Raw genomic sequence first — 14,953 nt, 5'->3', positions numbered from 1 at the left:
GACGCAACTAGTAATAAGTATTCAGGCTGAAATATAGCAGGCATTCTACGCTGGAGGCTGGGGTGGATACTAAGGGGGAATATAGGTGGCACTCACAATTAAGGAAGAAGGGGAAAATGTCTTTTAAATTTTTGAGTACACATTTATGTAAACCATAACGTTATTAAATACTTTTTCAATTCTTTAAGGACTTGTAAGAAGTAATCTTTCCGAAAGCCCCTTAATTTATCGACAAAGGTTCTACGGCAAATGTGCGTATTACTTACGAACGAGAATTGACATAAAACATTCATCTTAATAATTACGTAGCGAAGGAAAGGCAGTGCAGGTCACAGAAAGATATAAAAATGTTCATTGAGTGACTTTCCTGATACCATAAGTTAATTTCAATTATTCCGACAACAATTTTACTCCCATCCCAACGCTTTGACTCTAAACCCACCGCACAAAAGTATGAGCATGGGATGCTCTTTCTGTTGGGCCGTAGGAAGAATCGATAATTTTCTATATATAGGCACCATCAAGAGTTCGATAACAACTATCTAATCTATCTTCACGACATGTGGGTGGAACAAAGAGTAATATCAAAGGATTTTAAACGTTATTCCTATAAAACATCCTCGGTGGAAAAAAGCTGGTCGCTAGAAATAATATCCCGAATGAGAAAATACCGAAAATAGAAGTGTCTTCTAAGACCCCCGCGCATTTATTCGTATCAAAATCGTTCTCTTGCGGAAGTATTTAGAAGAGCTCTTGCCCTGATTAATTGCCTCTCCATCAATATCGCAACATTTATGTCAAGTCCAGAGCGAATGGCAGGGCAGCACAAGTCATATACAATTCAAATTTTGTACCTATATAAATGGGTGGGCAGTTAAGAACGAGCGATGGAGCTATAAAATTGAGCATATGAGAGAGAATTGGGTTGCTAGCAATTGTACACCCGCAACGACATTTTAGCTTTATCTACAATTTATATAAGAGAAAAAGCACATACATAGTAGTGATGAATCTGCCATTAATGTCTTTGATTAGATAAAATAATGTGGGTGTTCCTGGAGGGGATATGATAGCGTGGGGAATCGATGTGCGAGGGTGGGCGGAGTGAGAGATGGTAGTGAGGTCGGGGACGTCAAGATTTAAGAGGATAAATAGGGAAAATCAATTAAAAAATGCAATACGTGTTGGATGATTAAACGGGATGAAAATTAAGGAGGAATATAAGACAGTGAAAGAAAATTTGAGCGAGAAAAAGGAAACAAGTTCAGTTGAAGAAAGATAAGATCGTGTCAAAAGGTAAATTGGAAGTCGTAAACGAAACCACAGGAGCAGTAGATAGGAAAACAGGAAATCCACGGAATGAAGGTGAAATAAATAGGAATATGGACGAAAGAAGGAAATTAGAGAATGTGAATACAGAGTTTGGCAAAATAATACGCAAAAAAATAGATAAAAGGCTGAATATGGATACAAATAGGGTAAATGAAGCGTCGTTGAAGATGCAGTGTGATGATATGGAAAGTTTACAAAGGAACGATAAAATTAGTGCGAGGCATAGGATAGAGAGCCGGATCAGCCGGAACGGAAAATCCGTGATCATTTTCTATATCTTACGTATATGTCAGGGAAATCATTAATTGAACCAGGAAATGCATAAGAGAAAAGAGGATAATACAAGTAGGACCAAGAAATCAGACCAGAAAGTCTAGACGTAAAGAGAGATTTATAAATAGATGGGGAAAGATTTTGTCTACGCATACTTGAATTCGAAATAGAAAAAGTTATCAAGAGAATTCGATTTAGGCTGTGAAGACAGATAGAATCCTTGCAGAACCAATTAGGGCTTTACAAAAACGCCAAAGGTATAGTTTAGACATTCGTGGCGTTCATAGGAACGGAGTTTGGGAGAAGAATTCGTCTGATCAGTGTTCGTTCTTACTTTTAAAATGGGAAAGGGGATAAATTGAAAAAATTCTAAGGAGGCCGAAAATGTCGATGTTGTCATCTTGATTGGTGATGAACTATTGAGGATACTTGAAAGTACTTGAGTTAGATGAGATACAGTTAGGCCAGAGGAGTAGGAACAGAGAAAGGACAGGCATGAAGAAATGAGGGAAGTATGCAAATTTGAGGACTGTTTAATTGCTCTCTTGTGACAAGTGAGAGGAAACTTTTGCAGAAAGTTACATAGAAAGGGTTGACAATTTTCATTTGAGGAAAAATATAAATATTTGTAGAGCCTGGAACAATTACAAAACTATCTATTCGGAGACGTGCCAATGTGCCTCGTTAGGGGAATCGGGGGAACGCGAAGGACCGGATCCATCACTGGAATCAATACGTAAGCGTTTATCCTCGTTAAAAATATAAGTCTATTAATTACCAAAGAAAAGCAACAATAAATGCATATTTTTACGATCAGAAATAACGTCGACCATATAAAATGAATTAGCTAAATTAAATCAAAGTTGGTCGAATAGGGTGTCATTTTTCTTTTCAATTTTTTTCTTCATTCCACCCATCAGAAGAGGAGGCATCGTGCGGCTGTGCTGAGGCCATCAGTTACCAATCCGCAGAGAGGTTTTCTGCCGAATGCCATCGGTTAGTGAAATGAAATACCTGCGCAAATATTTTCTTACTCCTAGGTCGAGACCATTGGGTGTATTTCTGCTTTTAGAAATGGTGAATGGGTCTCTGAGTTTTATCAGGTTGAGCATAAAATATTTTGCGTATTTCAATTTACGACAAATATAAGAGTAACATTTTATTCTCTTTCTGATTTTCTCAAGATGAGACGAAGTTTACAAATAATTTCGACTCCAAATAATAGGTCACTATAGAAGGCGGAATGTGATTAGCGAAATCACCGCAGTAAGAAATTATTTCATTTATTTTACGATATTTATTCATTCTCGCTAGAAAAGTAAATTCAAACCAGATTGATAAAATGTTAATTTTGAATTTTTCCTCTACATAATTTTTTAGGTACTTTATCTTCCGTATAATCTATATTAACAAGGTTTGCAACATTACTATTCCTCCATCTCCTTTCCTTAGGGCATTAGTGCCTGTCATATAACACTAATTTTGTATTATTATTGAAACCTGTTTATGGGTTATATGTCAGAGCATTTGTCACTCTATTAAATTCTCTAGCAGTGTTGAGGTCTTAGATGGTGTTATTTAAGTCTAAAATTGCCACTGCAGCTGCTTATATTATATATATATATATATATATATATATATATATATATATATATATATATATATATATATATATATGTTAATCTACCGGTTAAGGTAGGTTTTTTTGGATGGACACAACTATAAAATAAATATTTTATGACTCCTAAAGAAAACACAATCCAGCATCCTACCCTACCTCAGGTCCCTCTTCATCTCTGAGTACTTCCTTCCTCCCTTCATCCCGTCCAACATCCCTATCCTGTTCCTTCCCTTTCCTCGTTTGCCAAACATCCTCCCCTCTATCATAGTTTTCAACATCCCACTACCGCTCAATACGCCCGTCATCCATTTTTCCTGCCCCCATAGGATTACTCCCAACAAACTCCTCTCTTCGCCCACCATACCAAGTACTTCCTCATTTGTTTTTTTCTCGGTCCATTTCACCTTCTCCTTTCTTCTACACACCCACATTTCAAAAGCCTCCAATCTGCGTCTACCCACCTGCTTCAATGACCACGTTTCCGCGCCGTACATAGCTACGCTCCATATCAAAGTTTTTACGAGTCTTTTCTTAATATCCTTACTCAACGTCCCTCTCATCAACTCCCTCCTCCTTGTGAAAGCCTCTTTGCCTAGCGCAATCCTTCTCCTTACGTCCCTACTACTTTGACCGAGTTGGTCCAAAACACTACCGAGATACGTAAACTGTTCTACCTGCTCTAGTTTTTGCCCTCCCATATTAATGTTTAGCTTAGCCTTTTTCTTTATAGAAAATGGAATAACCTTTGTATTATTAATATTGATTCTCATCCCATACCTTTCTCACTGAATTTCCAATTCACTCAGGAATGCTTGCAACCCCTTGGCCTTTACCTTTTTCGGAATAGGAACTAAAACTGATCTCACAAAGTGTCCCGGCCAGATTCCTTCCTCCTAGATACTACGAATCAGCCCATATAGCCTCTTCCTCCCACATTTTCCTAAACATTTCATTAGTTTCGTGGGAATGTTATCCACCCCCACAGCTTTATTTAATTACATCTCTCTTAATGCCCTTTCCATCTCATCGTCTAGTATGCCTGGACCTAAGCTATCTTCCTCTACGTCATGTTCTTTTTCTATGCCTAACTTTTTTGGTCTAAGTTCTTTACTCTACAGTTCTTCTATATATTCCTTCCACTTCTCTTGGATCTTTCCTGTGTCAACTATTATCTTACCCGTCTTATCTCTAACTATTAGCATAGATCTCCCTTTCTTACTTCCCAATAAAGATTTAACTTTTCTGTACAGCGCACCTATTTCACCCTTCCTCTGCAAACTTTCCATATTCTCGCACTGCGTCTTCCGCCATGCTTCTTTTGATTTTTTGTTGCCCGCCTCAATTTATTATTTAACTCTTTGTACTTCATTTTGCCTAACTCTTTACATTCTTCCATTTTCTCCTCTCATCCATCTTTGTAATCATCTCATCCGTGATCCATGGTTTCCTAGTCCTTTTCGCGTCAACGGTTCCAATAATGTCTTTTACGTCTTTCGATAACCCTTTCTTGATACATTCCCATTTTTCTTCGATGGTACTTAGCTCTTTACCATCCTCCATGATTTTCTCTACAGCCTGCTGGTGCTCCTTCCTTTTCAATCCCTTTCATGCTTCTACATTCCATTTTCTAACCCGCCGCCCCTGCCTTATCTTATTGAAACGGACGCTACATTTCATAACAACTAAATTGTGATCGGAGTCCGCATCCGCTCCCGGGAAGCTGTGCGAATTTATCACACTGTTCCTAAATCTGTGTCTAACCAGGATATAATCTAGCTGATACCTTTCTGAGTCACCAGGCATTTTCAATGCATACCTGCGTCTTTTGTGGTGTCTAAACCAAGTGTTGGTGATGACTAACCCCTGTCTCCTGCAGAACTCAACTGCATTCTCCCTGCGGTCATTCCTCGAGTCTATACCGTAGTCCCTTACCTCATCACCATCTTTTCTGCATTCCAATCCCCCATTAGTATCAAAAGTTTCCCTGCAGGAACACTCGCGATTATGTCCTCTAACTGATCGTATATCCTATCGACATCTTCTTCCTTATGGTTGCTCGGTGGCATGTATACCTGAATAATAACCATGTTCGTCGGTTCTGCTTTTATTTCTACTAGTAGTATTCTATCCGTTACCTGCTCTATGTTGACTACGCTTCTCCCTACCTCTTCATTTAATACTATGGCAACCCCTCGTTGGCTCTCATCCCCGCCGCTGTATATTATTCTATACTGATCACTCCAGTAATCCCCGCTATCTTTCAATCTCACCTCGCATAGACCTAAAATATCTATATTTCCCCTTTCCATCTCTCGCTTAACATTCTCCAATTTCCCTGTCCTCATCATTGTGCTAACATTCCACGTTCCTATTCTAACTAATGTGGTCTTCTTCTCCTGCGTCTTCTGTCCTGCTGCTGCTGGTTTTCCCCAGCAAGGGTTTCGTGGGATGACGACCGCGGAAGCTTTGCCTCCCCCCGCTGTCAGGCACGACACACGGCCGATTTGCCCGAGCCCCGTAGTTGCTAGGACTCATATTCTCTGTAATATCAATCATTTAAATCTTGGAAATGACAATTGAGGAGGCTTCCCGTTGCCTTCCTCAAAAGTGTTTTTCACGAGACACCATCACTTACTGGCTGGGGAAGCCAGTAAGGTGTCCTATATATAGGTAAAAGTGGGTCGCGGTAGTCCAGGGGGTAGAGCGTTGGATTACTGATCAGAGGGTCCGATTCCCGGGCAAGGCACCCTGAGCACCTGCAGCTCCACCCAAGCTATGTGATTTTTCGGGTACCAGATCTTCCTGGGAAACTATAACCAGCACAGGGAAAGGAACTGCCCCCCCTACCCTGATGTGTGAATTTCACACGCCGTCGGGCTTAGTACTGGGTGAACTCAGCCATCACCTACCAAACCGACCTTCGGGGGTATTAATGTGTTTATGGTTTTATATAGGTAAAAATACGTCAACATCCTTACACTAATAGATGGTAACAACCAATGAAAACATGACATCATAATTGCCTGTGGCTATCTACAGTAAGTATGCAGAAGATTAGAGCCAGGTGGTTGAAATTAATTCTAAACAACAGAAGGATCAAAAAATAAACAATATTTATAAGCCAACACATCATGCCGCCGAATTACTTGTTCGCTATGATTCATAAGTCGAAACGAGACATAGGTTTGCGTGCCCTTTCATTTGCCACATTAATTAACTTTCAACAAACCAAATGGAAAAAATTAGAGAATGAATGACATGGAATTTTCGTGTTTTGTTCGCTTTTCTTCGCTTGGTTAATATCGGCGCTCAGTTGTTCTAGATACCCTTCAAGTTCTTTGTAAGTGCCGCCTACATGGTGATTGTTTCAAACCTGAATTGAGTTAAGCTTTTGTAATTTAGAATTTTATCAAGAAAATTAGCCATGGAGAAGAATGCCGTATGCAGCGATGTTTAAGCTAGAAGTCGTCAATTTCGCGAAAGGAAATCGCAAGGCTTTCAGGATCTATCCATTAATAAATCTTTTAGATCAAAGTTACGTTTTAGTCGGGAAAAGTGGATGATGCCTGGTGTGAAAGACTACACAGAATCAGGAAGGATTAAAAAAGTGTCTTATGAAGAAATAAGCCGGTGGATCCTGAAAAATTGGCAGGGTGTCACAGTGACTCGCGTAAAAAATGGATTTGAAAAAACTTGAGGCAATATTTCAACGCTAGTGCTAGAAGATGAGGAAGAATTAAATGCACATAATTAATATTTCTATTCTATTGTTTTAGGCTTCACTTCGTGGAAGTATTTAATATCCATACTCATCCATACATTTGTTAATAAAACTTTCCGGAGTTAACCCACAATTAGTTCATATAGTAAAATATATAGGTGAAACAATAAGTATAACTGACAACTTAAAATGAGCCTCCCACATACATTAAATTGAATGTAAAAGCGGGCAAGCAGATAAAAATTGGGATTCATTACATGCATTATTATCAGGAGTGAATATAGAGCCAAGGGACATTGCTATCATGCTCTCGTAAGACCTCATTTAGAATATATATGTAGTGTATAGGATCCAACGAAAAAAGACCACATTCAGGTAATTGAGAATGTGTAATGAAAGGCTTCCTTAAAAATTATCACAGACATCAGATAACTTTTTGATTATTTTAAAGGAATTGATCTCTCTTAAAAAAATCTCTTTAAGTAGAGCAAGATGACCCCCAAAACTCCCCCAATGCTTCGGTGATTCAGTTTCTGTGACCTTCTGATATTAATATTTTGCTAAATCACCGAAAAACAAGCTATTCATAATATAAGACTGGAGAAAATTGTTTAAAATGTTCTTATTGAAAGGCACAGGTTATTTTTTCACTGTCATAGCATTTCAGCATGTACCGTTCTCAAGACCTGTGCACATATAGATACATTTTTCTGATAAACAAGGAGTTCATGATAATTTTGAAAAACGTATTTAAAATAATAGAACATATTGATTTAATTTGTTATCATTAAATTAATGTGCCTTCTTTCTAGTGAATACATATCTGCTTCCCAAGATGAATCTTAACTTAATAGTCAAACCTTTATCTGTGGATAATTTTTAAGTTTAGTATTATTTGATGCACTGCATTGTGAATTATAATACAGTTGAAAAGGAATTGCAATGCACAGTTGTTAATATTTCATTTGATGGTTCACATTTCAATTGAATACCTTCATTATAATTTGGTTATTGTGGGCTCGATGATTAGTGGCAGAGTTGATACAAAGTGTGGATTCTGTCACGCATGTAAAGTGATTGCTGGCATCATCAACATTGGAACAGGATTGCATTGGGATATATGGCCAACCCATTCACAATTGATAATATTCCAACTATGTAATTTTAATCCCCTAGTTCTCTGAATTGATGTCATTATTGCATCATTGCATTCCATTTCAGCACTTGATTAGAATTACTTCAAATTAGTTCATTGGCCAAATCACTTAATGAAACCTCATTTACCAGATGACATTGTGCCTAACAAGATAATGCATTTAAAAATAATTAGTATCTACCCAAGCATAATTGTTCCTTTTCATTTTTACAGATATTTGGATGGATCTTCCATCATCTTCCATCCATCACAGTTCAGGATAGCTGAAGTTCTTGGAGGTGGGTAATAAATATTTTAACTCTCCTTTAATTTGAGCCGAGTTGTGTGAATAAAAAACGTAGTCCAATATTTAAACATTGGAAATTTCCCCAAAAAATCCAAGGAAGCTATATCACACTTAAGGATAGGTTATATATTGGGTTTTTTTGTTATGAAACACCAGTAAGACATGAAATTTTGATAAAATATAGTAGGAAATATATCACAAAATCAATAGGGTAGAATCAGAAAATTTATTTTAAGAGGCATGTCACAATGTCAGCAGCAATATGATTCTAAAAAACTAGAAGAGGAGGCTGGAGATTGAAGACCAAATGCATGTTTAAAGAGGAGGCTGAAGATAGCAGGCCAAAGGCATATATGAAGAGGTGGCTGAAGATGGTTAGACTGAAGACATATATGATGAGTAGGCAGACAGCAGGAGCCTGAAGGTGTAGGAAGACAATACATATGTAAAGAGTAGGCTGTCAAAACCAAAAAGAGATCAATGTCAATCACAGATACACAATGACAAGCCATAATAAGATGACCAATGAGAATGCTGAATAGATTGAATTAATCAATGTGAAATGTAAAAAGATTATAACTGAGACTATTTTCATAGGTATCACTGTGTATGGGTATTTTAGGGTAAATGAGAATTACAAACCTTTATTTATTTCAAATGAGAGTACTATTGCCAATTTAGCCAAGGTGATAGCATAAAAGGGGGGAGGGGACAAAAGACCTTTTTTTTCTCTTACGACCTTGGAATTATTCAAATGCTGAAATGCTCCATTCAAAAACATATTTAAGAGTCTTTTTTTGTAGACTACTATAGGCTACTATGGGTGTGTTAAGTACAACTTTAGCAGTACAAAAAATACATAGGAAGGTACATGAGAATATTTTTCTAGTTCTTCAATATATTTCTATGCTTCATACTAAATCCCTAAATGTAGGCAAAATTTCGATATGATTATAAACTGGTCAGTTTCGGTCACAAAATCTTACATTATTCTATAAATTAATGGGATTTTCATTGAAGAGTAATTGAAACAACTTCATTTGGGAGATTCAGCTGTGAAAGGGTTCAGAGAGTAGTCTAGGTAAATGATTTTATTTAGATTGTGCTTTTGACTTTAAGGAGGCCAGTGGTACCTTTCATTAGTTCCGTATATGATAAAGGAAATTCATTTCACCTCTCCATTACGAGTCAATTTTGCAAACCACTCCCTTTATTTAATGTATTAAAATTGTGTTTTACAAAATTCCAAAATTTTCATCTCTTGTGAGAAAAATGAAATAATTACTTCTTTTTTATCTGTGAGTGAAGATAATGAACATATAATGTTGGCTTATGAGATGTGGGTTGCTGTGGTGATGGAGAAAAAAGTTGGAAAAAGAGAAATGAGAATTGAAAAATTATAAAAAAGATTGAGGAAAGAGAGTAAGCCACTAGGAAAAATGGGGAAAGGTAGAAAAAGCATAAGAAATAATGAACAGTAGTGGAATATGAAGGTCGTGATATCAGTAGAGAGCTGTGAATGCATGGTATTCTCAGAAGGAGAACAGGCTTTCTAGACAATATGAAGGCAGGTGGACATAACAAAAGAAATAATAATTTTTGAGCAATGGAATAGCAAGTACACACAATACTTTGAAGTAAATACCCAATAGGAATCATCCAAACGTCTCCCTTCAAGCAAGTAGACTACCTTGACATGAAATCACAGTGTCTCACATCCCATTTTTGCCCAATATCTTTCTATTCACTAAATTACCCTGAGGCAGAAGTGAATTCCACTCCTGATTACACTTTATGGTAGTCAAAGGATTGGTGGCACCATTCAACCAACACCGAATTACATAAATGATATTGAGTATCAATTAGAAAGGACAATATAGACCAAAATTATCACTGATGGAATTATACTAGAGGAAATGAATCAGTGTCAAATAAACAGATATAGCAGGGTATTTGAGGGGTTGCAAAAACAGATGAGATTTTTATCATTATTACTTTTTATTTGCCCAGAGATCACAATACAAAAATACCAGGTGGGTGGTGCATGCACATGATATAAGGCATATCAAAAAAGAGCAAAGACACATGCTCAATTAAGATACAAAAAAAAAAGAAATGTACTCATAGTCATAATATTTGGCACAAACCCATGAACATTGGCTGTAACATGCACATGAAATATCAATTCAGAAAAATCATTGATTACCAACATGAATCAGACCATGACCATTGCTCTAAACTAAGAGTATGAGCCTACTGGTTGGGAATATTGTTGAGATATTCGTCAACTGAGTAGAACATATTATGTTGTAGATATCTTTTTAAGTTATTCCTGGATGCATCAGTTCCCTTAGTGACCTTTATACTTTTGAGTAGTTTGCTATATAATCTGATGTCCATTTCTTTGGGTCCTAATTTCAATGCTTTTGTTCTTATATTCCCATAATGCTTGTTGTGCCTTCCTCTTCTCCCCTCCTCTTTGGTGATTTGCTTCTGAATTTCTGAAGATGCCATTCCCCCTAAAAGTAAAAAAAAAGCAATTCAAATGTTTCCATTTTGCATGATAATATGTGTGAGAACAAGATAAGTTATGGTTGTCTGGATAAATATAGCAACAAAAGTCTTTCTCATGAGCTAAAAAGCCCACTAGAAGCTATAAGTATTTGCATCCCATCCCCCTTTGCACTCATGGATTTCTATTGTAATCTGGAGCAACTTTCATGAGATGTTGGATTTTTTAACCTATGTTTTTATGTCACTATTAAAAACCATATTTTTTGCAGACATACTTAAACATCTCGTACTTCCCTTTTTGAGTAAGCACTGTGAAAGGAAGTTGATTTGAAACTCTTTCAGTGAATGTGCTCCCTCTCACATATTTATACCATACTACCCTCTACTTTTAGGTATTTACATTTCCTTTTCTTGGGAGATGGTTGAGGCAGATACTTGTTAGAAATCCATTTGAAAAGCAAAAAGAAAGGATCAAAGACTTTGCGTTTCCACAGGAAAGAGTTTGTCGTTGTCAACTAGTTTCTCTAGCTATTTCTTTAGCATCATCTGGACTGATTACAAAAATTTCACCCTCATATGTATATCGTCACTTGGTGGGGTTGGGCAGGAGATGGCAGGGGGGAGGGAAGGGAGGAGGAAACCAGGGTAAGTGAGGAGAGAGAGTGCGACCTGGATGGGGGGAAGGGTTAGTTGTATGGTGGTATGGTGGTTAGTCACTGAGTTCAGGGAGGGGGGTAGAGGTCATTAGTGGTTCTTAAGTAGTAATTGTGGCATGTCTAGGAGGGGTGAGTGAAAAGAGAAAAGGTGGTCATTGGTGATGGTTTCATTTCTCTGTACACTGGTCAGTATGGCCAATTGTTCGAGGATGTCCATCCGGGTCCCCTTCCTCTCCTTGCACATAATTTGTAATGCAATGATCATCCTCTTCTTAACCAATTAATAAATGACACAGTTTCGAGCGTTACATGGTAGAAATCATTCATGATGAAAGAAGGCATTTTGCTTTCCCGCATAGATTTTTTTTATTACTAATAAAAAAATTCTATGTGGAATAGAAAAGTGTCCTCTTTCATCATCTTTTGTTGAGATTTAACAACAGGTTTACTATAATACATGTTTTTTGTGAAACAAGTAATAGGTTTATCAATCAGAAAGTCATAGGTAAAAGACAATTTTCACGCCTTTAAGACTTTTCAGAAGCAGCTATTAATAGATTCAATTGACATAAAAGTGTGATTTTTCATCTTTTTAAAGCACTTGATTTAGTACCTTCCCTTGTGTATCTATTGATCACTGCTCTATGATTAATTTTCTGAAACATTGCATCATGCAGATTTCTTATTGGTAGTCACAGTTATAGAAATTTTGTCTAGAATATTAATCATTGCTAAACAAGATTCTCTCTCTCATATAGCAATATGATTTCTTTTTCATTTATGGTCACTTTGTGTCCATTAGTTATTTTTTGAATTGGGAGAATTTCATAGAAGGCTAGGCCGTCCTGTTTATGGAAATTATTTTTGAATGTAGGTGTTTCTTTTGTGAAACTTCTTAATTATAACTTGAACCTCACATTCAAAATGAACCAGAATGAACTGGTATGGATAATGTTGCTCAGGAGTGTAAGGCCTGACAGTAAAGTAACACCACAGTCCACAACTGGTGGGCAAAGAATAACAAAGGAAAAGGAACATGAGTTAGGGTAAGGATTGTGAGGTGGGCTGGGTAATGATTAATTACCCAAAATTCATCAGTAAAAAAGATTGTCTTCATGCATCCTTTCACTCAGTATCTCCAAGAGCCACATCATTTCTTGCCTTTATATTTCTTCTTATTGACCCCTGACATTATTTGTTCCTATGTCTTTCTCCATTGCTATTCAATTGCTAATTTCATTGTCATCATATCATTCTTTGATATTATTCATTAGTACTTCCTGCTAATTCACATACATTTTGTCTCCCCTTTCTTCTTGTAAGACCTTATGATGTGTGAAGGTCTCTGAGGGAATAACAGGGAAAATTTTCCTTTCCTCCTCTTGACCCTTCTGTTTTCCTCACAAGTCCTGATACCCTTAATTCCTTCAACAATATCAGACCACTTTCTCAAAGTGAATCAATAATTTGCAAGTCCTTTTAGTCTGTTCATGTAGACCCTGTGTCTGGAAGTAATTATGTCCATTATAAACTATTTATCCCAAGGAATATATATTCAAAATTTAAAACCTTCTTTTGAGATTTATTTGAAATAATTAGTGAATAGATTTACAATGAGAGATTAACCATCCATGATCTACTTCTTCTGAGTCTCTTTGTTATCTTCTCACTTCCATGGTTAATCCAGGAAATGATGTTCGACAGTAAAAAACAGGCTATTGGTTCTTAACACTATTTCATGATGTACTAGTTTCTTTTCTTGCATGATGAGAATGACATATTGTCTAGAAACAGTTGCTTGAGCCAATTCAGTGGAAAGCTGCATATAATAGACTTAATCACTTTTTTCAGTGAGTTATTTGAAACAACCTCACAGCTATTCCACTACACAATGAAAAAGGCTAGTTATGCATCATTTCTCTAACAGAGCACAACAGAGTGCTGCTATATATTTCTGTTTTATTTAATTGTCACCATAAGACTTCCAACAAAGTTCTAGTAGGGCAGATGCCCTTGTTTCACTAAATTCCAATAGGGCTTTCAAGATTTAAATTGAGCTTCAGTTTCATTTTCGTGGTGATGCTGTCAGGAATGTTTCAAAACAGTCATTATCAGTTAAGTTTCCTTAATCAGGTGATGCTAAAGTATTTACATTGCATCACAAGGGTGTGAGAACATGTAATTAGATTCATATGCCGAAACATGTCCAAACTTCAAGCATTGATGAAATGATTTAAAATTCCACAATTTTTACATTTTTTCTCATAAGTAGGACTCTCAAGGGTGAATTGTTCCTCATTTGTTGGAATGTTTCGATCATAGATGTCAAGTCTTTTGTGGACTGTCCTTTTCTGTACTCTCAAGAATTAATGCCTGTATCCTTCCGCACCTGATCCATATACAGGGTTCGTCCGGAAAATAAGTGTACTGAGCTCAGGAAAAAAAATGTATTACACTTTTACATATCTTAAGCTAATATTCCTCAAAATAGGACCCTTGTGAGTCGATACACTTGTTCCAGCGGCGTTCCCATTCCTGGAACGCTCCCGCGAAGCCATCATCGGGAACCTCTCGAAGACACGTCGTCACGGCCTCTTTGACGGCGTCCAAAGTCCCGTATCGCGTTCCTTTCAAACTCCTCTTTATCTTCGGGAACAGAAAGAAGTCCGGTGGTGCCAAGTCCGGGCTGTAGGGCGGGTGCCGCAGCGTTGCCACACCGTGCTTGGCCAAGAAGTCCGACACGACAAGCGCGGTGTGAGACGGCGCATTGTCGTGATGCAGCCGCCAGATGTTTTTGATTGCTGGCCGGACGCGGGCGACTCGTTTTCGAAGCCTGTCGAGCACTTGGACGTAAAATGCAGCATTTACAGTTTGTCGTTCAGGTACAAATTCGTAGTGGACGACTCCCCTTTTGTCAAAAAAAAATAAAAAAATCAGTACACTTATTTTCCGGACGAACCCTTGTATTCTGGCCCTGACCTACTTCTCCATCTAAACCCCTCAATCAATCCCAACAATTGGTATTGCAAGACCAATGCCTAAGTTTGGCTGAGGTTTTCTTACCAATATGCTCTTTAATGTTGTCCCCTCTTAACCCATCCTTCAAAATACCTCTTTTATCCAACTTAATATGCCCAAATTCTTTTGACATTTATTGATAATGCCAAGCTTTGAAGGCCTTCATTCTTCTCTTTCTTCCTTCTCTATGGGCCAGACTTTACAACTCCATCAGAGAGTGCTCCCAACAGAAACTCTTTAACTTCTACCTTGATTCAATGCTAGTATTTTAATTCTTATTTCTCACCTTATCATTTGTTATTATTGACCCAAACTATTTGAATTCATTGTCCCCTTGTAATTCTGCTTAATGTTTATCTTCACCTCGAACCATTCT

The 14,953-nt window shown here is 37.3% G+C and overlaps 1 long non-coding RNA gene across 1 annotated transcript; it reads left to right on the top strand.

Annotated features, from left to right (window-relative positions):
* The first annotated feature begins 6,789 nt into the window (after positions 1-6,789).
* On the top strand, positions 6,790-14,242 carry LOC139688353 (uncharacterized). Its single transcript, XR_011700739.1, has 3 exons — positions 6,790-7,322; positions 8,317-8,381; positions 14,218-14,242. It is a non-coding gene; the product is annotated as an uncharacterized lncRNA (long non-coding RNA).
* The last annotated feature ends 711 nt before the right edge of the window (positions 14,243-14,953 follow it).

The sequence above is a fragment of the Hetaerina americana genome, unplaced genomic scaffold (genome assembly GCF_022747635.1).
Source record: "Hetaerina americana unplaced genomic scaffold, ioHetAmer1.1.p SCAF_2, whole genome shotgun sequence".
NCBI lineage: Eukaryota > Metazoa > Arthropoda > Insecta > Odonata > Calopterygidae > Hetaerina > Hetaerina americana.
This window is presented reverse-complemented; position numbering and strand designations above follow the sequence as displayed.